Below are 26,703 nucleotides of genomic sequence, written 5' to 3'. Positions count from 1 at the left end.
TACCAATAACACGCGACCGGATAAAGTTGCGTTTTGGTGGACGTCAATCAAAGAAAAGCCGTTGGAATTATTTTGAATTCTGACAAGATTCCAAGGTAACCCTGCAAGAAACTTAGAATTTTACCTCGCTAAGAGAAGGGAAACTTTATTTAAATTGATACTCCAGCCAGATCAAGCGCAAAAAAAGGTATTTTTGAATTAAAAATTTCGATTTTCACTTGCGCGCATCGCTGGTTTAATTGTCAGGTGTAGCGATTTCAAATGTTTCATAAAAAAATAAGGCTTCGTCTAAACAATACGCATTTTTTTGATTACCTGTCTTGGAAATCAACTTTCGTAAAGTTTTCCATCCGTCAGCGGATAAAACTGTTAATTTCTTCGTTCTGTTGCCTTGAAACGTTCTCAGAATTCAAAACAATTCCAAAGGGTTTTCTTTGATTGACGTCCACCAAAACGCAACTTTATCGGAGTCTTTTGAAGGCGGTGGGTCTTGAGTTATTGGTAACCGCTGTAAAATCAGGACTTCATGACAATGCCGCAACTCTTTATCAACGATCGGTGAAGCACCACAAATCATTTTTGTTTATCGTTTATTTTGTAAATCATTAAAAGAATATGGTTACTGAGAATGATGATTATTCTAGAAAGTGACGCAGGCATACTCGGAAAAAAGAAATCCGAGTGCTCCTATCAGGAGTCGAACCTAAGACCTTCCGATTACTAGTTCGGATGCTCTACCACTGAGCTACAGGAGACTCGTGGGAGCTAAGGCCATTAAACTAGGTTCATGGGACAAACATCCTGCATACTGCTAGGATTTGAATGTCAAACGTGTGGTATATGAAAGAAATGTGATGGTATATTTCCAGCCTGGTGAATGAATGAGAATGATGATTATTCTAGAAAGTGACGCAGGCATACTCAGAAAAAAGAAATCCGAGTGCTCCTATCAGGAGTCGAACCTAAGACCTTCCGATTACTAGTTCGGATGCTCTACCACTGAGCTACAGGAGACTCGTGGGAGCTAAGGCCATTAAACTAGGTTCATTAGATAACAGCAAAGCACTCGCGTATAGCAGATTCGGTTTGTTCTTACATTTGTTCTCACACATGCGATGGTATTCGTATTATACAGGGACTGCACTAAACCCACCCCAGCCCCCTCGGTAGGTTTCTACCAGGTTGTTTACCCATGAGTCTTTTGAAAGCTGTTTACTTCCGCCTCCATCAACTAGGTGAACGCCTTCCCTTTGCATCAATTGGAAACGTAGCATTTTCGATTTAGTGACACCTTTTAAAGAAACTGAACACCGATCTTGAAATAAAGGTAAGGGAATTACTATAACCTGGTTTCTTCTAGATAAAAACAGGACTAGATCGTTCCCTTGTTGAAAGAGAAAGCAGGCTTCGATCTCATTAAAATGCATACCGTATTTGTGTCGGAGAGCTAGTGAATTAGTTATATTACAGTCAGTGTTTTAGCAATATTTACAGGCATGCGTGGGGATTTATTTTATAATTGTGCATAATCAATAGCTAGTCATCGCAGTTTTTGCTCACTCATACAAGTTTGGGTTTGGCTAGCGGAAAATAACCACAAATTGCGTGATCAGATGCTCAACTCACAGACATGTTTTGTTTCTTTAATGCTAATTTCAGCTTAGGCATGCACGCAAAATCTTCGCAACAACGCTGAATCCAAACTCCAAAAACAGAACAAACCTTAACTGCGGTGCAAGCCTTGGAATTGCCGCACTAGAAATGATTCTAATTGTTGAATGTGTGTTTTTAATGCTTGTTAAGTCTATCTGACAATCGATGCCGAAGACATTCTTCAGGTATGAGAGCCCTCCCATAACTATATGTGATTATGTAGACTCTCAAGCTTTTTTAAGGTTGATGAGTCCCAATTCCAGCTAACTTCTTCACGCTGACGGGAAGGGTACAATGGGGGTGCGGTAAAACCTATAGACACGAAGAAATTCCGCAAAGCCATATCAAAACTTAATTAAATGACCTGAAGAACATATATGAATGAAAGGTAGTTTGTCGCTTCGTTTAATGCTCAAAATTAGATTAGATTATATATTAGTACGTGCGAATCACTCAGCCATAACATTTACTTAATGTGAGATTTTAATTAGACTTGTCATAGTTTCAGTTATATTTCATTGCGTATTACAAGCACCAGAACACGTCCAGGTTTTACATCATTTTTTTCGACTACGACTGAGTTGATTTTACATGCTACATATTTTGCATATGTTAAGATGTTCTTTAATCTGTCAATATTTGCTGGTGTGTTTCGAAGAGATGACAGTCTATCATAACAGAATTACTATTTAGTAAAATAATTAAATTGCTCATCAAAACTCAGTCAACGCAAAAACAGGAACACATTACAGTGTCAGTGCGTAAGCGCTAATCTTATTGGGTGTTTTGCCAATGTATTCCAGTAGACCCTATCGAGGACCCGTGACTACTACGATCGATCTTCATTAACTGAGTAGCTTAGTGGAGCTACGTTTCCGAACTTAGTGAAAGGCCCACATTTTACTAGCCACATCAAATCTGTTACCTTTGGTCCACGTGAAACCAACATGTCATCAATTTTGAAAGAACAAAACCTTCACCATGTTTGTTTATGCTTCAAATCTCAATACTAGTGCCTGGTTGACCCATAGGGTAATTGAAATTGGCATCGAAAGGGTACATGAGAGCCCACCGATCCAAACTCTTTGAAGATTTTCAATTGGTTACACAGTAAATCACGGGACATTAACCAGATAAAGAAGCGTTCTCCAACCATAAACCAAAAATATGCCGTAAATATCATTTATATCGTAAATACTATCAACAATAATGGTTTAAAATTTCGTTTTTTATTTTATTGGGGGCAGAATCAAACCATGTGCATTTTAAGATTCAAGGTATTGGTATACCAGACTAAAACTTGAAAACCAAAGAAAGAAACTAGAAACCACAGTACTCTCACAAATTGTTTATCTGGGACAATGTGTTTACAAAGGAAAATGGACAGTAACCTCAATTATGTTGATCACAGTTTGAGTAGTGGTGATCAATTCCTATTTTTTCTTCAGATCGTCTCTGTATATGAAGCGATAAGAGTGACCTTCAAAGCGGATAAATTATTATTGTCTTGTTGTTGAAAAGAGTTCAAAAGCAGTACATTAGCAAATATATCGGGTACAGTGAGAAGTTAAATGGTTTGCTTCAATTATGGATTATGTGGAACTTCACTTGTCAGAAAATTGGGAGAAACTTTACTTGTTTGAAATTACACTGCTAATGTTTTGCTCAGCATTTAAAATCACAGATTCGAGAAAAATGTCCATGGAAACCAGAAGTAAATGACAATAAACCATTTTCGTATTCTCGGTATTGAACCAGCCGATCTTTGTGGCATGTAGCTTACAAAGGGAGCAAGTGCCTTTGTGAGCAATTCAATGTAAAGGATGCCAAAACGGTCTATTGGTAGCAGGATACACAGCCACCAAAGCCCTTTCATCTTTTTGTTACTAATTTGAAGTGGTTTTATATGACAAATAACAAGCTTGACTCCATGCAGAAATGGTAGACCGCTAGCAGTAGGTTTCCCTTTCTCTTTCGAAGTTTTTGGGTTGTGGCTTGAAAGAAAACATACAAGGGAGTCGTGCCCACTAGATAAGAAACTTCGCTTCGCCTTAATCCCTCTCCATTCATATCCCATGCACGCTTGGCCGATTAAACATACACTCCGTAGTTTTTGAGGATGGTTCCTCTTTTTGCTCTTAGAGCACCTGGAGAAAATAAAAAAGTGATTTCTTCGAGAAAGAACAAATCATAATCCGTCTTTAGTGAAATCTCCAAACTTGACAAATCGGCCAATTTTGCAAAGTTTTACATTTCGATCTTAGCTATTTGCGTCCAAAGATTTTTAATACCAGTTTCTTTGAACTTGTAGGGTAAACCTGGGACAAAACTGTATCGTTTTCACTGATATAAATAATGATTTTAGACTGTTTAAATTGGCGCTAAAAATAGGAGACCGCCCGAAATATGCTCTCGTTACACCGCAGAAGTTATTCCTTGCCTTAATGAACTATGTAAAGAGTGTTTGGTTTTATCAACAGCATAGTTGATAAGATAATTTTCTCTCCGTTAAAGAGAATCGAGTGGACGTCCTAGCCTAATCTCTTTACGGTGGCCAAATAACCTTATCGGCTGTGCTGTTGACAAAACCAAACATTCGTTTCCCCTCCTCAACAGACGCAGCACCACAGTTTGTTTTGCAACTAACCCAGTTATTCAAGTGTGTTCAAGTGTGTTACTTGATCTCATTTTACAGTTATGTTATTGAACGGGGATTTCGTCGTGGAATTTGACACTTCGTAACAGTAACAGCCCTTCAACTGCAACCTGAATGGCAACAAAGTCTTAAGTTGTCAGGTTAAAAACGTCAACTGGCTACCATCTCAAATGGCAGCTGCCCCAGACCCAGATGAAGTGCTCCGCTCGACAGCTTGAAAGGGAAATTTCCAACGTGTCACACGGCTTCTTATAGCTGGCGGAACTAGCTTACTGAGGGAGATTTTTGATGCCCTTTGTCCACCAAGTAATCTTCCCACAATGCTAAGTAATCCTGCCACGCAGAAACAGCTCAAGGCAACAAAACTCACCAAGCCACAGTGGGACTGTCTTTACCCTTCCCCAGGGGTGCAAGGCAAGTCAACAGATTTTGATGTCACTCTTCTCTTCCGTTTGCTGAGGACAATATGCGGCCTCGCTCCTCCTGCCACAGGCTGGGATGTGCTACCTCCCAGGTCTGACCACAGCTTGACTGCAGAATTGGCAAGAATCAAATATTACCGAAACTCAGTTTACGGTCATGTGAATCAAAGTATGGAGGTCACAGATGACGAATTTCCATCACTTTGGCAAGAAATCAGCGGAGCTCTTGTGAGAATTGCAGGGCAGATCAGTGCTGGAAGGGAACGTGAATGGCAGAGGACCGTTGATAATTTTTTGAAGGATCCCCTTACATTAGAGGATGAAAGAAATGGCCAAAAACTGGACAGATGGTATAAAGACGATATGGAAGTTAAGGAATCCATGGAACGTCTAAACAGCGAAACTAGGGAAGTCCGTGAACGGATCAAGCGTTTGGAGAAAGGATCAGCTCAGGTAAAAGATCAGCTTGGAGAGGTGCATGAGGCTTTAGACAGACTGAGCTCCTCAACTACCAGCACTCAGTCAGCTGGAGGTAAGGCAGTAAATAAGTAGGTACATAAGTGCTAAGGTAGTGTGGTAGAGACTACGGTTTCCTCTTTTTCGAGGGAGAATCTCATTAATTTGAGGGGGAATGAATAAACGCCGATGACGTCATAGGGTGGAGGTGAAGTCACCCTACCCTATGGGCTGACGTCATCAAAAATGGTGAGAGGATCATCTAAAAAAATAGAATAGTGACAGGGTACGGGGGTGACATGAGAAACCGTAAAAAAAAAAGCATAGTGACATCATCGGGGTAGAAGTGGTGATTGATTTTTCATTATAGAAAGAGGAAAAAATTTAGGGATATACCATTATGGGTAGTACTTTCTAGCTTTTCGCCTCAAATCTGGTTTCGCAGGTACCTGCAAGAATATCGCAGGTATATTGAGTAAGACACTTACAGTAAAAAAATTTTTCTATTCGATTTTTCTATATTTCCTGAAAACTCGGAAATAATGAAAAAACAGTTTGTCGTGTGAGTTTCCCACCTAAATTTACTAGGCACCTTTCCCGTCTAATTACTGAAAAATTCGTTTCAGGTTGAGCTTTGTTGGGGACTAAAAAGTTAAAACAGTCTTTTGTTGTCTTTGTTTATTACAGTGCCCGGAATACATCGTGGTAGATACAATATAATATAAGTGTATTAGCGTTTGGAGCATGTTTAGTTGTAGCTTCTGTCGTGTAGTCTCTAAACTTCTGAATGGAATAAGGTTCGTTTTATTAAAAAGTCATTAGTTTATTAAATCATGTGACGTATTATTTGTTAATTAATCCGTTAACTAAATATCAAAGTCAACCATTCAGGACAGATTCACGTATGCCGTAACTATATGTAGTCTTCATAGCTGAAAAACTTTCTGCGCAATTTGTCTGCGCGTATTCGTTCGCGGGCGCAAGTGCATTGAAAACGCTGCTGTTCGATTCTGTTGTCGTTGTTGAGCAGTTGCTTTTGTGGTAACAGAAGTGGTAAAAATACATTTTGCCATCTACATTTTGACCAATTTAATCAAAAATGCTATAAAATCGGACCGGGAATTTTACCAACACCGTGTAACAGGATTCGTACGGGTCATGGAAAACCTGGAAAGTCATGGAATTTTAGAATTTCATTTTCCAGGCCTGGAAAGTCATGGAATTTAGATGTGGGTCATGGAAAGTCATGGAAAATGATGTTTATTAAAAAGTGCAAAATAAATTGGGTTTGTTCGCGAAGAAACTAGTAAAAACAAACCGAAGATGATTCCCAAGAAAATGGTAAAATTTAGGTCATGGAAAACTTGGAGAAGTCATGGAATTTCAAAAGCTCAAAAGAGTACGAACCTTGTGTAAGGACAAGAATGAAAACTGGACTTGGGGAACAGGGGTCACAGGTTCCGGTACATGACTATAAACACAGAAAGAGACACTTATGGTAACTATGCTATCCGAGCTTCATCTCTATTTAGTCTCTATGTTCCTCATTACAAGACAATTCATATTTGGCCTCAGCACAACTGAAATTGAAATAAAATTCTATTCAAAAAATTGCAGTTAGTCAACCTCTGCTCACTGGCTGCATTTTTTTTTTCGTTTCGAAAACAAAATTGCGCGATGAGTGAATGATGGTAAGAGTGCGGCCACGGAAGGTTTTGTAAAACAAATTTAAAATCCCCGCTGAGCGCAGTGACAAAAGGGATTGTTTGGTAAGTTTCCGTAACTTAAGATATTTTTACTGTCTTCAGTTGACACGTGCAGATAAATATTGTTACACATCAGTTGTGTAATTGACTTGAGCCTACTAGATAGATGTACACACACCGTGTCAAAAACAAACTTTTTTATTGTGTTTAACACGATCAACTTTTAGCTAATTACACTTGACCGCAAGTAGCGAAAGCTAATCGAGGCCGGTAGTGAAAGACAAAAAGAAATATACAACACATTTAAGAGACAAAAACTAAACTGAAGGAAATAAAGCAGTACAATATACTAAGAGATCGAAAGTAACGAATCGCATGAAATTGCTCCCTCGAGATCCTTGCGAAAAAAATTAAAAATCTACTCTGGCAAACAATTACACTCTGTTTTTTTTATAAGAACGTCTAATTTTGGAGCTGAGGCTGAACGTTCTTATATTTTTTGCGATTTGAGGCTGAAAACGTTCTTAAGATGTTCTTAAATTACATGGTATACACTACATGTATTTCAGGTGCATTGCCTGCTGAGATATGGTATCAAGTTGCTTGCTGTACTTGCGCGACTTGCTTGCTCTGATGCCACGTGCGAGATGTCTCGCCAACCAACACTAGCTAAATTTGGTTTTAGGAAAAGCATTCAACGTAGAGGTTCGCAACGAGACGTAAATTTACCAGATTTTGTGGCAAAAGCGCAAAAAAAGTTCACATGCAGTACATGCAGCAAAGCTTTCGTTAAGTATTTGGTTAATTTACATTTGTTACCTTGATTTTATATACAGATTAGCAAAATGAAAACGTTCTTAATCGACTCTCAGACTGAGGAATGTTCTTAATACGCTCTTAAAATTTTAGTTAATCTCAGCCTCGACGTTCTTATAAAAAAGGTTCTTATAACAAAAAAAACAGAGTGTATATGCTTTGACAAACTCATTAATTAACGATTAACTATTTTTCTACCCACGGTTGAGCTCTTGACCTTAAGTATTCAGGGGCTTGCTTATATAGTCGCTTTTTGTAAAAAGGTCCATGACAATAACACACCCGTAAAGGCGATTTGTTTACACGCCGCGGGAACATCAAGGGCTTTAAGAGGCCATACGAAAATCAAACCAGAGCAAGATTACATCTGCAGCTATCTTCTTGTGTGGGATAATTATCGCTACTTACCAGGATATCTGCGGTAGGATAGTAAATTGTTGAAAATAAGAAAATTAAAATTGCTGCCATTTTTGAAATTTTTGGTGCCCCGCGCTTACGCAGAGTTCGCGCATGCGCATATGTAGCCTCGGCGGGCCATTTTCGATTTTCTGTTTAGGCAGAGATACAGTCAACAGGTCACGTGACGTATATTTGGTCATCGTGTTCTATTTTAAACCATGTCTTAATTAACATGCCTTTAAAAGAACGTAAAGTATGACGTTAACCTCACTATCAGCGTATGCAAGATGATCGCCATTACATTCTACGACTACTTTTAGATGAGCATTTTACAGGAACTGTAATTATAATTAGTTATAATGAGGTAATTGTAGATATAATAACATAAAATATGCACATGGTAAGTTTTCCATAAGTTACTCCTTTAAGAGTATACGTTTTCAGCCCCTCAACCTGCCCTGCTAGAAGACACGAAGGTCAGATCGAGGAAATTAAAGTGAGAAGCGTGAGCAGAGTGTTGAAGTGGTTATATGTTCTGCGCTGCGTGATGAGGAGAGAAGAAAGTTGCGAGGAGTGCTTATGTTGGAAGATCTGATTCAGTTGCTGCTGTGGACGATTATTTAAGGTTACCCTATACCTTCAGAGGTGTCTCGCATCCAAGCGATGTAGCGCCTCCTGTTTACTGTAGATACCTAAACCCCTATACCAAATTAAAGCTTATAGAGCTGGCTATCAAACTATACCAAGAATTTTGAAATAAAATGCATTGTCGAATTTTTCATGACCTCTAAATGCGAGCGTCCGAATCACCTTTTGAAAGCTACAAGTCAAAGCGAATTTTGTTTTTCGCTAATTTAATTTGCCCCTCAGTTTCTGGACCCAAAGCGCTAAAAAAACGTGTCTGCGTTTTACCATTTTCAATCACAATGAAAAGTTATAGAACGTTTTCGAAATAGGATGAAAAAAATGTGGAGTGATCGTACAAAATTCGCTCTCGGAGAAAAAATATTTCGAAAGAAAAAAAATGTGCAGACGCGTTTTTGTTTTCTATATGTTAAACTAGCTACTGTCCAAATTTGAAGGCAAACGAAAAAATTCCCTTTGAGTTTTAGCTCTTTGAAGTGGCTCCTCTAGGTGAAAAAAATTGATTCGAGAAAACAGCGCTAAAAATTGGACAATTCATTTTATTTCAAAATTCTTGGTTTAGTTTGATAGCCAGCTCTATAAGCTTTTAAAATTTGATGTAAGGGTTCAGGTATCTACAGTTTAAACTGGACGCGCTACATCGCTTGGACGCGAGACACCTCTGAATACACCTCTGAAGGTATACGGTAACCTTAATGGTTTTAGTTTTTTTTTTTTTTTTTTCACCCAGCTAGCTACTGCACGGTTCTCATTCAGGTTTAAACTTTTATTTGGTTGGAAAATCCCTGTCTTTTCCGGCATATCTCTGCAGAGAGTCTTTGAAGAACTTTTAAGGGTTTTTTTACTTAAAACTTATGAAGGTTTTATTTACCGACAGTTCGTCTTCAGCTGAGGATTGACTGCGAAACAATCATGGGATCCGGTACACAGAGGGAAGCTACTACGCCGGTGACAACCTCACAGGAAGCCCACACAGTCGCCCAGGGCGCCTCAACAGTGGCACCAATAATCACATCAAATTCCCAAGCCCACACATTTTGAAAATAGAAACATTCCATCGGCAGATGAAATTCTGAGGTCGATTGCTGCAAACTACTTTCAGGATGTAAAACCATCAACCCAGGAAGAGTATAATGGTTTCCTGCGGTATCTACAAGAATTGCGCAAAGTGCTGTTTGTTGATGCTCAGCCGGGGAGCTTAATAATCACAGTCGAGTGTAGCTCTCTGCTGATACTGGACGAGCTGTGGGAAGATTATTACACAGGCTATCTAAATGAAATGGCACAGAGATATCTGGTCACAGAGGATGTTCTGAAGGAGTTTGGCTTAACTGAGATGAAACTCATGACAACAATCATGGAGTCGGAGTACAGAAAATGTCGATCTCACTTTTGGCATCGTTCATGGGAGTTAACTAAGCAGTTTGCTAATGGTAAGTGAAGATAGCATGAATGTCGCAACCTAGCGTGTTTAAAGAAAACTTGTTTTTTGAGAGCTTCCGCTAGTTAAAAATTTTGACCCAAATTGGGTCAAATTATAAGACTACGCCGTTGACAACAAACATGGGGGCCGCTTATTTGTGTTTCAAAGAGAAGAAATATCTGAAATATTTTCACGTTTCAGTATTTTATGAGCTGTTTTGCTAGCTTTGAAACTGCGACTCAGTGAATCCGAGATATTGCGGATGGCGAATCAGCTTGAATCTCAAATGCCGACTTTGCAGGGATCCAAAGCTAGAGAATGTTGGCCATGCGTCACATATTTGTAGTTGGACAAGAGAAGGAATGTCTCTCACAGCAGAGTATAGTCTGCTACGCAGCCGTTTTTAGGCTCGTCACGCAACGCTCCTCCCCCCCCGCGTGACGAGCCTAAAAAGGGCCGCGTAGGAGACTAAGCAGAGTAAGACCTGATTAGTTTTTGTAGCAAATTGAGAAGATCCCACCATTTTGAGGGCAATCTGTTTAAGAAATCTGGATATGTGAATACCCTGATGTTTATGCTCTAAGCCAAAAGAAACTTTTCTCTAGCCTATTTCTATCTATCCAAGTCCTATAGATTAAAGCCAAGTGGATTGGATTTGTGCATGGGGTGGTTGTGCATGTAAGGTCAATGTTCAATAAGAGTTGTCAGGTTGCCTATTTTTATATATCAAATTATTGATACCTTCCCAAGTCTTTTCAATATGCCGTTTCAAAATTTAAAGAAGGGGTTTATCAAACTGCAGTGATAAACAGTGATAAAATAATCATTATCAATTAGGTATTAGCTGTCTCTTCGGACAGAAACACATCTAAGTGACTTCTCCACATTTCAATATGGCAGACATTGAAAGGAGTCGAACTACTTTCGCGCATGCTTCCAGAACATTCTCGAATGATTGACAGATTTTTTTTACCGGGGCAATCACGTACAGCCGCAAAAACGGCAAGATCAAAGACAGCTTCCTGTCCCCCATGTTTGGAACCATGAGTCACGTTCTTTATTTCAATTTAACTCCAATATTATTATCCATATGTTTAATCACATGTTTTCCACATCTCTCTGTTTTTGATGAAATTCACCATGTATGACTTACTGAGCAAGTCTGTTCCGTTAAAGATGGCTGTATTTTGGTTAAGTTCTTTTTTGCATCTGTATCATCGACGTCCAATATTCAGCCTCTTTGACCGAACTAGCTTGAACCAAGATTTATTTCATGACCTTACTGTCATGGTTGTAACTGCAAAAGAAACACGGAACTGTTCTGCTCGGACAGAAATTCTTCACTTGTCGATTCTAAGTGGAACAGCCGGAGGAATTAAGCGATTCTTGAACAAGCAAAATGCTAAATGCGGCAAGGAACAACCACTTTTTACAATTCCCGAGGTGGTCGCTTACGAGAACTTCGACTGTAAATTAATCGGAATACATTACACTCTTAAATGCTAGATATATAAAAGAACTCACAATGAAAATACTTTGCTTTAAAGTTTTTTTAACTTAAAAAGTTGTCTATCCTGCCATTTATAAGTTCTTGGGGGGTAATTTAAAGCCAGTTGAAACGATTTGTGCGGGTTTCCATTGCTGCATACACTGAATTCATTACAAGGAATTTCAAAGGCTGGAAAAAATTTCACACTGTTCAGGATTCTCCATGGCCAGAATAATTGTCGATATCGGACTTCTCACTGCATGGTTGCATTCTTGGGTTTTAAATCCTGTTTAATTTATATTTTAACCGTCTGTAAAACACAAAAATAGGTATAAATTTGTTTGTATAAACTTTTTTTTCTTTAATCACTCTTTAGCCTTTGGTATTTAATATTCCTCGGAGGGTGTTACAAAACCTTGCGACTACCTACCAGAAGTTTCAGAAACATTTCCAATCCTTTTCTCAAAGGTTCACACTAATTTCTGAAGACGTTATAGGGATGATCAGTAAGTTTAACAGAGATAAATAAAAAAATAGATCGAATGAAATAAAAGTGATAGATTACATTCGCAGTACCGCTAAGTGCTCCAAGTACGTGTGCGTTATTCGTATGGTCACCGTACGAAAGCATTGGAGTCACTTTCTTTCTTTCTTTCTTTTTTTTTTTTTTTCATTTCCTCCTCGTGTGTTCCTGTGCCCAGCAATCGTGTTTCGCCGTTTTCCGCTGCCACTCCTAGATCGCACGATTTTCGATTTTCCTATCGTGTGTCTAGTATATTTGAAGAGTTACGACTGCTCGTAGTTTAGCACTACTGTGTAGCATGAAAATTTTGCGGGTTCTAATTTTTGCGGATTTTGCGGATTGACCTCGATCCTCAAAAATTAGTTCCCGCAAAAAAAACCCGCAAAATATAACGCCGCAAAAATTAACTCCCCTCAGTCAAATTAAAAACTCCGCTTTTAATAAATTTGTGCCAGTGGGGAATATACATTGGACTTAAGCAAGAACGTTAACATGATTTTCCATTGGAGAAAGCAACTAGAGCTGTCAAGAATAAACCAATTTAGTACATTAGATTGGATCGAATGGGTCATCTGAAGGAACACACCTCTTAATGGGCTCCTTGCAGACTCGAATCGTGCAGCAGACCAACCATGTTCTAGTGGCGCTTCTGCGATGGCCTGCACAGAAGTTATTTCAATTCTTGAAACTTCAACTAAACAAGAGTATTATTATATCGACTGAGTCTGTGTCATTGCGTTACAATAGGGCATAGCCTAGAAAGGTTTCAACTACGGTAATTCAAACATCCATACTGCTTTCTTGTAAAATATACGGTTATACCGGTCGTGGCAGACCGTATTATTGAAACAGTGTTTTGTTGTGCATGTGAGCGGTAGGCTTTTTGTTGTTGTGAATTTCCTTTGCGCAGTAAGGTATTACAGTGATATGTCTCAAATATGAAAGTAGAGTGAACTGTGACTCAACACACCGTATAATAAAAGTTGAAAATGTTAAGGTTTCTTCCACTTAAATGTTCTGCTTCTTAAAGAGATCATCGTAAAAATTATCAGAAATTTCAGTCATCTCGAACCGCAAAAATTTGTTCCCGCAAACCACAAAATATCGCCAATCCGCAAAACTTTCTTGCTACACGAGGGCTATGAATTCTGGGCTTGTTTGAGATAGCAACAACAGAATGCCAAAATAGACACTAAAAAGCGATTCATAAGAGGGTTGTCCAATATAGACAAACTGATACGGTCTGATAAAACAGCCTCACGATCCGTACGGTTTGACAAACTGTTATGGTCTGATAACACATTGTAAAGGCAATTTTCTGTCCGTATACGGTCCGTTAATTGCATCTCATTTAGTACACTTGAATATTTCCACGTCTTATCTTTTCGGTCCGTATACGGTCCGTCAGTGCGAAATTGTGGTATTCTCTGAGGAGGCTTTCCCATTCGAGTAAGTTGGTCTGCTCCAGTTGCACTGTCAAAATTTGTTTCGTATTGTTCGCCCTATTTGAAAAATGACGAATTTCGTACAATTCGTGCACATTTTAGGCGTTGTAATGGTATAAGTAAATTATGTACACAGGCATGTATGTTCCAGTTTATAAGTAAATTGTTCTGTTGTACTGAGCTGCTACATTATAATTTTTAAAGTTGGGAAATTTGCATGCAGATAGTTTAAATATAGCGACTGGTGTTATTAAGAAAAAAAAACAGAGGTGTATAAAGTTGAAATCCACTGTCCAAATTTGAGTCCATTCCATGCTATATTTATGGTGAGGCGATCGGCGATCATTTGCGGTCCAATCTGGGGATCATTTCCAGTCCGGGGATCATTTCCGGTCCAATTTGGGAATCATTTCCGGTCCGGGGTCATTTGCGGGCCGGGATCATTTGCGGGCCTGTACAAATCTAATAGGACAAATTTGAGTAATGGAGAAATAAAGGGTTTATGTTTTATTCTCTTAATAGCCTATCTGTGTTTACTTGAAGGAATAAAAAGGAGGGTATATGTAAATAATTGGAACTGAGCTCTACTGAAAGGCACTCATTCATGTCTTCGCTAACTGAAATCTAAATGATACTTAACCCTGAAGTGTAGTGATACTTAAGGTAACGCAAACTAACTTACTCATGCTTAAGTTTTGTGCAAGTGAAGTAAAGGGAGTGTTATCTTAAAGTTAGTACTGCTTTATTAGGCTCTACCTAAAGGGAATCACTTAACTTAATAGCTATTTTACTTGACGTTTATCACTATGTAGCTTAAAGTTTAGTAAAACCTGAAAGGTAACAGGGACCAGTGTAGGTCTTATTTATAGCAAGTCTGTAAGTCCAGATCAAGACGGTTTAGTCGATTTGCCATTATATGACTAGCGTAAATTATGGTGAATTTGTTTTATGGTTGCGCGTTTATGTGGTCACAAGTGAAAACTGAAGCCCTCCCTATTTCCGGCGCGGGGAAGGAATCGAAGTTGACTAATAGAAAGGTAGATGAAATTAGAAATCATTTTAAGACATTGCAGGTGTTTCATGTCAACTGCAACAACTGACTATTGACAACCGGGCAACGCGAGTCCTTCGTTTAATAAACAGGAATGAAGTCAATGAACAATACAGAAAAAGAAGTGAAATTCAGAGTTCTCTTTAAAATAAATAAATAAATAAAATAAAATAAGGCATCTTATATCAAAGGTGGTTGGAAATGGGAATTTAAAAATAAATCGGCCAGCGCAGTGATAAAGCGAGTTTGATAAACCACGTCTTATGCCAAAATAACAGCAAACCGAACGACCCGGTAGACTTAGAGGTATGATAGACTCGGTTGATGGGAACCGGCTCAATAGACTCGGGCCGATTATTTGCGGCAGGTTTACTTACAATAGCTAGTGCAATTGCATTGAACAAATGTTGATGCAAACAATCAACCTTCCTGTCTAGGGAAGGTGACAAAATTGTTATGGAGAGTATTTTTAGACCATGATGCAGGATTGCAACTTTCAAAGCTTTTCAAAAGGATGCATGATAGCGACGTTAAGTCTGCATTGAGGAGAAATTCTTTTACTGTCACGAGCTGAAGAAGTGGAAGAAAGAAGGCAGTTGAACAGGGACGCCTTCTTCCCATTAAAATCGTGGCCAAAGGAAATGCGGCTCATATTCTGGAAAGAAAAAAACAATGGCCTATACCGAAACGTTCAAGTTTGTTCTCTTTCTCATCGGTAACGGTTGTGAGCCAAGCCTTATTTTAGAAGATGTACAATGCTGGCGCAGCACTGGGCGGAACTGTCAAGGACTAAAGCAGAAAAGAGGGCAAGACAAGTCGATTTTGTCCTCAACAATACCGACCAGAGCAGCCATCTGCGGTTCTACTTTGATGTAAACAAACTTCTGTACCTGAATGGTTTACCGAAGTAAAAAAGGGCAATTAGAAAACGATCTCTCACAACGGCTCTTCTAGGAAACACCAAATATCACAAAAGTTATTGACCAATACCACCGTACAGTCTCTACTTTCTCCATAAAATATTAATTTCATTCTATAGTATTCTGCATTAGTCGTAAGAAAACATGTTTCCGATCTCCAAACTAAGAATATTGAAACCAACTCAGTTAATACATTTGTGACAATTTGTCTCAATTTGCTGTGCGCTCTGCGACTGATAAGGTCAAATTCTCCTTCCCTTTCCAATTTTAGTTTCCAGAGAACAGCCGATTGTAATGTTTTATTTTGTAAGAAACGCATCATTTAGTTTTCCACACTAAAGAGCGAGGAATACATATTTATATTTTGTTTACTTTCCAACTAGTATACGAACCGAAAAGTGCCTTTACGATCTGTACAAACCGTACGGATCGTCAAACCGTTCACCCGTCGCTCAGGTAACACATTCAATTCCCCGTAATGAGATGCAGCAATTTCAGACTGTATACGGACCGAAAATTGTCTCTATGATCTGTCAAGTCGTTCGGATCATGAGGCTGTGTTTTCAGACCGTATCGGTTTGTCAAAGCTCTGTACAAACCGTGCGGATCGTCAAACCGTTCACCCTGTCGCTCAGGTAACACGTTCAATTCCCCATGATGATCAGATACACTTTTCAGACTGTATACGGACCGAAAATTGTCTTTACGATCTGTCAAACCGTACGGATCGTGAGGCTTTTTCTTTTTTTTCAGACCGTATCAGTTTGTCAAACCGTACGGATCGTGAGGCTGTGTTTTCAGACCGTATCAGTTTGTCTATATTGGACATGATTGGAGTAAGTGAGTAAAAATAAACGACAAAAACGAACAACGTTTCGGTGTCGCCATGACGTCATTATAAAGTTCGGAATCATTGAAATAGTGTCAATGTCAGAAATAGTTTACCAAAATTGAGTTAATATTTGAATATGTAATGTCACGCAAATAGTTTTATTTGAATTCAATTGAATCTGATTGGACATTGAGAGATGGTGTTAATTCTCTAATAAGCAACATTTCATAACCTAAACAAGCGAACTTATTCATGCACTTCGTTACTATAATAAAAATAAACTGTTTAAATGTTACTTTCAGATGGTCTCCAAGGCGTAAGGTTTCAAAAAGATTTTAATCCTTGTCCTTTATTCTTGGTTTTCACGTGACGTCACCAAATTCTAGAATTCAAAACCGGGAGGCCTACAAAATTTTTACCTTCATTTAAGGGAAGATTACCTAAAACAAGATGCCCCTCTAATGGCATTACACGGAATGCTTAATGTAGCCCCAATTATTCCCCATTGTATGTTTCGCAGATATTTAAAAAATATCCTCCCTTGGCCATTGAAATAATTGTCTGAATGGTTTTATTCAGATATATTGCGTGATACTTATCGTTGCGTTACTAGGAATCATACCAGAAATAACTATGCAATAACGTCATTACCCCGCTTAACTGGTCTGGCCTCCTCTAGCTCTAATCCCTCGCGTTGATCATTCATTCGATCTGTTTTTTGAAGCGGATTTTCTTTGCTGTGAACTCTCCCAATTTCCACCGTTTCAACTGTCGAGTACTACCTAGAAGTTATTATTTCGATTTACTGCTTGAAAAAGGTTGGTTTTCTCTCTGAAAACGGCAGATCCGGAGTCTTAAATTCAGACATGTGGCCGCCATTGAACGAAAACAACTTTTCCAAATGATGATTTGCTTTGACGTCACACACACCAGTAGAGATGAGTGGGTCCCCTCCCTCGTAATATACGCGCAGATAATGGAGTTTGATTGGGCCGCTTTTGTTCAAGACCGATCAAAACAATAGATCCCTTCTGGGAGAGGGTAGAATTTAATCTAGTTTTAATGAATAAATCAAATGATGATTTGACGTCACACAGAAGTGATGAGTGGGTCCCCTCTCTCGTGATATGTGCCTGAAAAATAGATTTTGATTGGGCCGCTTCTGTTGAAGACAATCAGAACAATATATCCTTACTAGGGGAGGACAGAGTTTAATGCATAAATTAATGTGCACATTTATGACACCGATGAAGAAAAAGATACCCGACCGAAACCTAGACACGTCATGCCCTGCGGGCATTCCGTGTAAATACGTCTTTTCACAATGTCTTAGCTCGATGTCGTACTTCCTTTTGAAAATAGAACAGTTTCAATTTCCGAGTTTTCATCGTGCGTGACATCAAGAGGACGGCCGTGACAGAGCTGTTCCGTATCTTTAAAAGGCCTCTTCGGTGATTTTGAGCATTCTAAACAATCCAAGTTTGAGGAGAAATATTTATCTTAACATTCGAAAATTCGCAAGGGAAAACAAACCTCTTTTCTGGCAAAAGTGAACTCCAGATGTTTTTTCCTATTTCCGGCCGCCATGTTTGTGTCCCTCAGAGGGACACCAACATGGCGTCTCCATACTAAGCTCTATAAATTTGTGTGAAACATTTTGTCAAATAACTCGAGTACGGAATACCGCCCAGACCTGACACTTGGACAGGTTTCTTACTTACTTATAATCTATGATATATCAATTTCTTGACTTCATTCATGGAATGGTTTCAATTTTTTTTCATGCACACGGCAATGACGTGACAAATGAAAACCGGCAATTCTTTCTCTTCGAAAAAGATTGAGCGGTTTATTTCAATAGGGCATATTTAAAAACAGGAAGACCGTCAAATGCGAAAATCATAATATGAGCAAAACGACGACGCAAATATCTTTTTGAATTGTTTTTGAGAGTTACTTTCTATTGGTTTATTGTTAACAGTAATTTTGTATTAATTTTGTTAATAAACACTCAGTTGTGTACCCTAGCTACAGCAGATTGCATTCATGCGTATGTTTCAAAGTACGATGTGGTTACAATTCATTTGGATACCTGCCTTGCATATGTTTCTGAACGCTGAGTGAAGGATGTTTCATTTGAGGGAAGACTATATACATTTATTGAGTAAACAAATTTGCTCTCTTTTAGGTGAACTTGGTAGCATTCCTTCAGGTAGCATTGAAATCATCATAGAAATGGCACTTGATTTCCTTGGAGACAGATATTTCGCGTTAGCAGTCGCCTCAGATGATTCTGTCAAAAACTTGAAGAAGAAGATTCAAGACAAGATAGGAATTCCACCCGAACAACAGACATTTTCCTTTAGGACATTCGGTAACACTCTGAGTGATTACGGCACTGAGTGATAACAACATTCACAATGGCTGCGTGGTATTATTACGTTCAGCACATGCAAATGTCTTCAACATTGATATCGCCATAAGAACGTTGACTGGAAAAATGATCACCCTAACAGTGACACCAACAAGTACCATTGAGAGTGTGAAGACGAAAATTGAACACAGGGAAAAAATCCCATCAGACCAACAATGTCTTGTTTTTGGTGGCATTGTTCTGGAAGATGATAAGGAACTTGAAGAGTACGAAATTGAGCACAAATCTATCCTAGACTTGAAGGAAATAGTGATCGAAATATTTATCAAGACGCTATCTGGAAAGATAGTCGAGTTAAACGTGGAACCAAGTGACACTATTAAAATGGTTAAAAGGAAAAGAGAGAAGGTGGAAGGCTTCCCACCTGGGAAAATACCTATCCTGGCTTATGATGGAAGACAACTCGATGATGATGCGACTCTCGCTCAGCACGATATTAAGAAGTCTTCAACCTTATGCGAAGTTGCCAGTGATGGTAAGTTTAATTTGATGTATATCATTTCCTCTGTTGGATATTTCATTCTCTAAAACCAAAGAATCCTCCTACTTCCCTTATCGAGTTACCCACCCACCTACCTACCTACCTACCTACCTACCTACCTACCTACCTACCTACCTACCTACCTACCTACCTACCTACCTGCTTACCTACCTACCCAACCAACCTACTTATCTACTTAAGAATACGACTTCAACCCTATTTAGACCTATTTAACTACCTACGGACCTACCTACCATCCAACCTATCTACCGCCCGTGATCCATCTACCTACCTACCCACCAACTTACCTAACTTACAACCTACCTAGATCCCCTTCTCTAATTTACTTACCTACTTACCTACCTACCTACCTACCGACCTACTTAGTGGTTCAGATTTAGGCAAAAAGCCATATTTTTACTGTAATATCTAAGGCTAATTTACATGACTGGATGGACCAAGTTATTCACTACAATTTGGCGATTTTTCATTCCTTGTAGCGCAGGTTGAAAATAACAACTAACACACGACTGAAATCGGAATTAATTTTGTCTGACTCATTTCGAGATAAAAGCTAAGCCTTACTTAAAATCAATTAATTTATTCATTTCAGCTTCGTCGAATAATAATTAATACTAATAATTTTTAATTTATAATTACAATAACTTTATAAATGTAATTAAAGCCTCAAAATTTCTGGCAAAAATCACAGTAAATCAAGCCAATTTAAAAGCAGTTTTCATTTGAGTGTCCAATTTAAAGAAATTTGCACCTGCTTTGGTTTTGCTTTACGTCGCTCTGTAAATGAGATGCGGATTCCATCGTAAGGTGAAACTTGAGTTTTACCAGGCACTGACTAAAATGAGACGAGTAAACTATCCCAATTTAGGAATTTACCACCCCAATAACTATTTCTTATTTATTAATTCAGCTCACATCTAATTAAATATTTCTTTTTTTCCTTTGACCTCGACTCGTGTCAGAACTTGAAGAGCCAGCAAGTAAGAATGTTCTGCACTTTTCACACTCCTTCTTCCTGAAAATTGCTGATAAAGTCTTAACTGCAGAGACAGCAATTCAGGGCATTGGGTTTGTCGGTGCTTTGGCAGCGTTGCTTTACGAACAACCGGAGCAAGTTGAAAAAGCATTAAGAAGTGCACTGGAAGCACCAGGGATTCAGGTGGTGAATATCACAGCGGGTTCGATTCTGGTCACCCTGCGTTGTTGCTCGAGACAGAGATTCCTGACATTTCTGCTGGATTTTGAGAGACAAGAAGCTAAAGAAAGATTGGAAAGTCAGATGAGAGGCATTGGCTTCAAAGAGGAACTGGAAGTAACCATCAGAAAAATAGAAAAGAAGTGGACGAGACTTTTGATGAGATAAGGTACATGATTTTGAAGTATACTGTGTGTGGGCTGTATGTGACTTATTGTCGACAAATAAATAACAAGATTGAAAACGAATTTCATTACTAACGCCTTTTAGATGGTTAAACGATAGCGAATTTAATATAAGGTACGCAAGTTCAGTTCACATTCATTTGCCCCTAAATAATTTAATTGCGTAAATTTCGGTAAGGTTCTTTTTATATTTTAATTTGCCCAAGGAGAAAAGTTCGCGACAGATAAATATATTCGGAACGGAATCGCCAAATAAAAAATGTTTGGCTGCAGAGGCCCATCAGTTTCTAAATCAAGGCGTTGAAGGCCTAAACAAGGCGCCTTACACGGTTAGTTAGTTCGCGGATTTTAATCACTTTGAGGGCTCTCTTACACTTACAGTACAATTAATTCATCAGCCTCGCTCATGCCTGCTAATTTGAACGTGTTAATCTTTCTCTTATTCGCTGTCTTTATTTCTTTTATGTGGTAGCTAGGACAGTACAAGAAAAATCAACGTGTTCATTTACATTATTTCTGTGCTTATGCTTATACCCCCAGTCCCCCCTCTCTCTCCCCAAACTGTAAGGGATACTCATTATGTTGGGGTAGACGGGGGAGTTGAGAGGGGTGGGGCTTATATCTTATGCTAACATGATGCTTACGTGTTGAATAACTTAGTCGTGGTCGATCCCTTTCTCTTAAGGACTATAGAAAAACAAAGAAAAATTAATGGATAATGAGAGTACAAGCACTGTACTTATAACCGCAAGCAGAGTTTTATTTTTTTCTAGAACCTCGTGCTATACAACAGACAAAGAACAAGAACTTGTTGATGCACTTGGTGAGTAATTCCATCTAGTATACGTTCCAGTTGGTATTTAGTACTATTATACGTTCCAATAGATCTCGGCCGGCCACACAAAATTGTCGCTGTATCCGCAAAGTAACTTGCCATCGGCACATATCATTCAGAACTTTGGTTCCCCCGTAGTCCTGAAATCTGAAATGGCCGTAGGAGAAGGGCGGCAGCGACATGAGATCACAATACCGGATTAAATAACTGTAAAGCTCGACAACCATACTAATCTTGGAAAAAAATTATTTGACTGTCTGGTTCTTACACTATCAAAGCTACAAATCTTATAAAGTACAAAAGTAACTCCGAAGAACATCCTGCAGTACTCAATATTCGAGTCAACAACCAGGAGATAGATTTAAAGAAACGTAATATTCCGGTTTAATTCAAAACTATTATCATTAAACGATGGATAATTTTACAAACAAGCGTAGCTTATAAATATTACAAGAAATACAAATATCACACGCGTTATTTTGTAAAGAAATAAACAAAGCAAAGAATCCTAACAAAGTTCTATGCAAACAATGCCAATTCCTTAGGCCCCGTTTATATGGAGGAAAGTTGTCCCGGGTAGAAGAGTCACTGAGTCACTCGCCTACCCGAGCTACCCTTAGCGAGCCAACCTTTCCTACGTTTCCTTACAAAACTTGGCGGACCATTTACATGAGAAAAAAACGTTGCCTCGGCTGGCAGGGTGACCCGCCTAGCCGGGTCACTCTTTTTTGATCTTAGGGTCATCCTCCTAGACGGGCCAACTTTTCTCCATATAAACACTTTGGATCATTCCGTCAGGGCAAGACAATCAGAGCATGTGCGAGCGCTGTTGCCTCGGACAAAGGGGTAAACTTTTTTCTCATATAAACGCTCGCTGAAGTTGACTCGGCTGCGAGGGTGACCCTCTTTCCCGGGACGATTATTCTCCATATAAACGGGGCCTTAGTGGCTTTTGATCCCTTTGAGGCCGGGTTTACCAGTTTTAATATAAAGGGATTCCAAGAAACAGAGCTGATAGAAATTATTGTTGGTCGCAAGAATTGAAGCGTTGCGTAGTATAGCATTGTAGATCTGATGGTTAAGTTTCACATCACATATTTTGTTGTTCATAGCATTATGCAGGTTGTGCAATTCAACAAGGTGTCTAAATTGCTCGCCATTTTGTAAGTGATAGTGAATGGCTGAGTTGAAATCAGTAATTCCGTGTTCATCAAGGCGGAATATAAGGCAGCGATCTGTTTTGCCGATATAACGCGTTTCGCATCCCGGGCTCTGAAGTTGATAGATTACATGCAACTTGAGGTCTTAAGAGGATTGGATCTGTTTGTGCTGCACATCTATAAAGCTAATTAGGTTAATTAGGCGAGTCCTCTTCTCTTTCTCTTGCCCCCTTGTGCTTAGATCATATCTGTTGGCCAGTTACCTTGTTCCCAGTGGTTTTTCTTCTTTCTCCGCAAAAAAAGTGGAACCTCGGTGAGCTGACAGGGAAGACTGAGAAGATAACCTCTCATAGCAATCGTGCCGAAAATATTTGGAGCAGGGATGGCGCCGGTGGTGAGAACACTCCCCTCACACAATGTGGCCGGAGTTTAATTCTCGGACCTGGCGTCATATGTGTGTTGTGTTGTTGGACCTCGTCTTTGCTCCGAGAAGTTTTTATTCGGGTCTCCAGTTTTCCCCTCCCCTCAAAAACCAACATTTCCAAATTCAGATTCGATCTAGAATCTCAAGGCCACAGGTTTTTCAGTTGTTACACTGACTGTTAAGTGTCACACTCGTTCAACAAAGTTGATTGATTGATTGATTGATCATCAATCAAGTTGATTTGATTTGATTTGATTTGATTTTTTTGTGGAAAACTGAATTAGAATGATATACCTTTGGCATAATAAGCTTGTCGTTGCCTAGCAGCGATAAAAGGAGACTGTATGAACGTTTTTGTTAAAAATGATTTTTTCTTTTAGAGGCTCATCTTCCAAAAGAAAAGACCAACATCTGTGTGGAATTGCCGACCGACAAAAAGATCAGTTTGGAGTTCAAGTCAAGTGACACCATCAAGATGGTAAAAAACAAAATTGAAGTCACAGAAGAGATACCAGCCTCCCGGCAGCTTCTTAAACTTGATGGGCAGGAGCTTGAAGATAACCGCCGTCTGAGTTACTACGGCATCCAAGCAAAATCAACTGTGGAGTTGATCGAATGCGGTATGAAAATCTTCGTAAGAACTGCAATGATCGGCGGAGAAGTAAGGACGTTTTCGTTGTACGTCAATCCAAGCGACACTTTAAAAAGTGTGAAGTTGAAAATTCAACAAAAATTAGGAATTCTGCTAGACGAGCAACGCTTAATGTACCTTTCTGACAGGGATTTAAAGGATGACCTCACTCTGACACACTACAACATTAAGAACCACTCACGTTTATACTTGTTTTCGAGATATTAATGGCATTTGGACAGAATAGGCCCTCTGTTATTAGTATCCTTGCGTCCAGATATATTTTCTTGGTCAAAGGCAGTACTGTTGAAAAAAATTAATATAATGCCAAATGGAAAAACCTTAACCAAGGTCAAACGGAAGGTTTTTTTTAAGTTTTTTTACTTTGCAGGATCAAACAACTGAAAGAAGAATTTTTGTGTGTGAGGCTGTGAGTAAGTTATCATTTTACTATTATAGTACTTTTTATTAAAAAAGTTTCAAGTCTTTTTTTTTTTAACTAAAGTAAAGTAGTGTAGCGGTCACCTAGTGTTGCGTAATAATAATTTAATAATTTGATAATTCATTTACTTATATAGCACCTTTTAACATTAGAATGATCAAAGGCGCTTTACAATCCAAGAAAACTAATATTTACAATAGATACTTATGAAAATTTATATTTAATTTAGGTTGTTGACAGCCTGGAGAATAGTCAGCGCTTTGTGCCTCAGTTATTTTCTGTTTAGATGTGTAACAAGGGTAAACTATTCACCCGATGGTTCTTGAAACTTTTTTAGTAAATCATAAAATGATACATTAAAGTCACAGACTCACACAAAAACTTATTCCCTTTGCGCTCTCAAAGTTAAAACTCTTGTCGTTAACGGATTTTTTTAACGTTTCAGCCGCGATACATAACCCTTTGACCCCTAATATCAAGGAACAAATTAAATTCTCCTATCTTGTCTTCATACTTTTCTTATAAAATTACTGGGGAGAAGTTATTAAAATTTCGGGAAAATTCACCTTGGGCGATTAAATCCTAATTCTCATGACCTCAGAGGTTGGATAAGTATTGATATTACAAGGAGGAATTTGATGATGATCATTGTTAGGGCTTAAAGATTTAAGAAAATTTACTTGAGTCGAGGCACGGGAGCCGCATATGCCTTTCAATTACTACTAAGAATGTAAATATGAAAATTGATGGTGGAGAGAATCCTTACCTACTCAGTGGCAACGACATCACTTATATGATAAAGAATCTAAATTTCTAGTCCACTTTGTCGCCAAAAAAACTCGGATAGACGCAAACTGCATTGTCGACCTATTAAATGATAAAACTGACAATTTCACTTGTCCCATGGGAAAAGCTGTTTCCCCGCTAATATACGTAAACTACAATCAACTTGATAGAACCTTGTTTAGTCATGTAAAAACCTAGTTATGACACATGAATAGGAGTACTAGCGTGGGTTGTTGGCTTATTTGTGGTCACGTTTTCATAGGTGTGGTTCCCCCCTCCCCCCTCCCCCCTCCCCCCTCCCCTCCCCCATCGAAAGAAAAAATTAGAAGATATTAACGATTTTTAGGCCGTATTAACAAAAGGCGTAAAAAAGTAAAATTTTCTTAAGGAAAATTAAAATACTCGTGTAATAAATTTCTTATAGGAGCCAAAACAACTTAAGTCTAGACTAGGACAGTTTTCCAGGAGGGAAATCACTTATTTCTGTCATTAATTGTTTTCCCTTTTATAGAATTACCTTCCATTTTGATTTCTACGGCTCTGTAAAAATTAAAATTGTAAAAGTGGGACAAAATAGCACTTGATTTTGTGAAAAGAAGATTGATGTATAGTTTTAATTAGTATGCGTATCTACCCAAGAAATAAATTCACTGATCGAATCCTGAACATTTCATTCCATTGTTGAGTTTAATTGTAGAGCGGAGCAGAAGCCTGTACGGAGAAAAGCTAGTTACGCGTAAGAGGGAAATCGAAGGAGTACAATTTTTTTTTAAGTACCAACTTTCATTTCCTTTTCGTAGTCCGTCATCGAGTATGACGTGACCCTTGAAACTGGTCAGAAAGGATTAGCTCACTTGGCCTTAGTCCTCCATCCGGGCTCTCTTCACTCGATCAATTTACTCGATTTGTACATAAAGGCCTGGGAACAAGGCTAAATAAATGTGCGACCTTGGACAGAATAAACTCAAATCATAATACATGTGTTCGATATAATACTATATAATAACATAATTATCATAATATTAAATATTATTATAATCTGTTTGTAACTATTAGGTCGTCAAAAAAGATGTTCTAAAAGGACTTTTAATAAAGGACAATTTAGGTGACGTTTCAACATTTTCCTTAAGCATATAATTGTTATAAATAACGACATTTTTGCAGAAACTGTTTATGATATGCCTTTGAAGATTGAGGTCAATTATTTTACACGATAGTCGTTTAAATATTTCTAGATCTAGCTGCTCTGCAAACTTCTGTGTAGAAGCAGAGATATATTTTCTAATTTTTTGAACAGTTGAATAGTTTTGTTAACTAAGTTTGTAAAGGATTCAGTTCAAAGTAAAGCTGTATTTTTATAAACCCATTGTTTAATTGCTCTATTGCTTAATACTTTAGGTGAGCCTGGACTGCAATTTTCAAAGAGTTGAAATAACTCATGATATGAAATGCAGTAAAGCACGGTGCCTACTAATACAGAAATATTTTGCGCGGTTTATGACTATGCGGAAAAGCAGATTTTAGCAAAGGCTGTTGGAATCTAAAAGAAAATTGGGGGTAACCACGCATTTTTCAGAGACAATTAAGCAAAAATAATTCAAAAAAGCAGTAAAATACAAAGCGATGTATGGTGGTTTATTATCTCTGAAAATTGCATGGTTACCCCTAATTTT

The 26,703-nt window shown here is 38.5% G+C and overlaps 2 pseudogenes across 1 annotated transcript; both read left to right on the top strand.

Annotated features, from left to right (window-relative positions):
• Positions 1-1,094: 1,094 nt before the first annotated feature.
• LOC146448735 (uncharacterized) lies at positions 1,095-24,691 on the top strand (annotated as a pseudogene). Its single transcript, XR_014860911.1, has 7 exons — positions 1,095-1,327; positions 4,349-5,263; positions 9,631-10,186; positions 18,625-19,345; positions 20,335-20,736; positions 21,526-21,575; positions 23,552-24,691. The product of XR_014860911.1 is annotated as an uncharacterized LOC146448735 (transcript).
• LOC146448736 (polyubiquitin pseudogene) lies at positions 21,464-24,030 on the top strand (annotated as a pseudogene).
• Positions 24,692-26,703: the final 2,012 nt, after the last annotated feature.

This window comes from Pavona decussata, unplaced genomic scaffold (genome assembly GCF_977016875.1).
Source record: "Pavona decussata unplaced genomic scaffold, jaPavDecu1.1 SCAFFOLD_759, whole genome shotgun sequence".
NCBI lineage: Eukaryota > Metazoa > Cnidaria > Anthozoa > Scleractinia > Agariciidae > Pavona > Pavona decussata.
The sequence above is the reverse complement of the archived record's forward strand: the minus strand, read 5'-3'. Positions and strand labels throughout refer to the sequence as shown.